Source organism: Chrysochloris asiatica, unplaced genomic scaffold (assembly GCF_000296735.1).
Source record: "Chrysochloris asiatica unplaced genomic scaffold, ChrAsi1.0 scaffold00148, whole genome shotgun sequence".
NCBI classification, from domain to species: domain Eukaryota; kingdom Metazoa; phylum Chordata; class Mammalia; order Afrosoricida; family Chrysochloridae; genus Chrysochloris; species Chrysochloris asiatica.
Genome location: NW_006408666.1, coordinates 8025553 through 8027097, shown reverse-complemented (window position 1 = coordinate 8027097; position 1545 = coordinate 8025553). Strand labels below are relative to the sequence as shown.

At 46.1% G+C, this 1545-nt stretch overlaps 1 pseudogene; it reads right to left on the bottom strand.

Moving 5' to 3' along the window:
* Positions 1-1545, bottom strand: part of LOC102842273 — a 23332-nt pseudogene that overhangs the window by 843 nt on the left and 20944 nt on the right.

Here is a 1545-nt window from a genome sequence, read left to right as displayed (position 1 = left end):
TTTTTTTTTTTTTTTTTTTTTTAATGAGTTAGGGGATTTCCTTTAGCAGAAAATCACCAGGAAGCATGACCAAATGCCCACAGCTCAGGGAAAGGCTGCCCTTTTTTTCTAGAAAATTCTATTCAACAATTAAAGGGGAAAATGGACACTCCCACTACAGGTGGCAAATTGGGCCAATCTGGAAATCAAAGAGGAAGGGTTTGTCCTGCACCGAGGTAACCTCAGGGAGATCCCTGCAAAGCATGATTACTCAGGGGCAGCCGTTTGAGTATTTTGGAAATAAAACCATGAGTTTCCCTACTGAGAGACAAATGATTTCTATTTAAAAACCTACTTGTTCCAAGTAGTAACTCCCTATGCAGCAATACAGAATGCTGTTAGAGGTTCAGAAAGCCCTTCTGCTGGAATTCCCGACGCTCCAGGCATGAAATTGGATTAAAGTGAAGATAAACTCAGACATCAAATCTGTTGAGGAAATCAGTAATTATGTGGGCATGTACAAATTCTGAGCTACTCCAGTGAGTCAGAGGGATGCTCTGTCCATACCTGCTTCAGGTTTGGGGCGTTGGGACAGGAAACTCAAAAGCGGGAGCTAGGTAGGGACCTTGGACCTGCCTTAGTCCAGGGTCTGAAATTCTGTCCGCCTTTTGGAAGTACTCCGTGGGCAAGACTGTTCACTACTACTTATGGATCTGTTCTCCCTTCCTTATTAACAGAACTCAGACTGTTTTCAGAGGAACCATGTACAAACCAAAGGCTGTTGTTTCGTGGACAGTCTTGTAGTTGGGGTGGTATGGGCCTGGCCTGGCCAGTGAAGTGTGGGTGAGCAGTGGCAATGTCCACATGGGCTTGCTTGTGTTTACTGATCTGGTGTGGACGATCTCACATTTCTCAGCACATCAAAGATTCTGCGTCTACACACTGTTGTTGGCTGGCTCTCTCACAATCCCATAGCGGTTTCCAGAGATTCAAAGACCCTTTTCAAATTTACGATCCATGGCAGGATGCAGTGCCGGGTAGCAAGATAAACATGGTCTACCTGTGTTTATTTATTAATCTGCAGTGAACATTTCACATGTTTATCCACATAGAAACACAAAAAACTATCCACTACTGATTACTGTAAGTAGATATAAGTAAGCCCATGCTTACCATGTTTATTGGGCAATCTGCCACTGGAAGTGGACATCCAGGGAAGCGATTTTGCCCTGATGGAAAGGGGCTGGGTGAACCAGAATGCGTTTCTTGCCCCTTGTCCTCCACAGCCTCCACGATCTTTCCTGCCGGGAACAGCCACAGGGTTGGAGTTGGGTCACAGCTGTATAACCATGTTGTTCATTGGCTGGGCTGGAATTGGGTCACCGCTGTGTAACCATGTTGTTCATTGGCTGGGCTGGAGTTGGGTCACCACTATGTATCCATGTTGTTCATTGGCTGGCTGGAGTTGGGGACCACTGTGTAACCATGTTGTTCATTGGCTGGGCTGGAGTTGGGTCACCACTGTGTAACCATGTTGTTCATTGGCTGGGCTGGAGTTGGGTCACC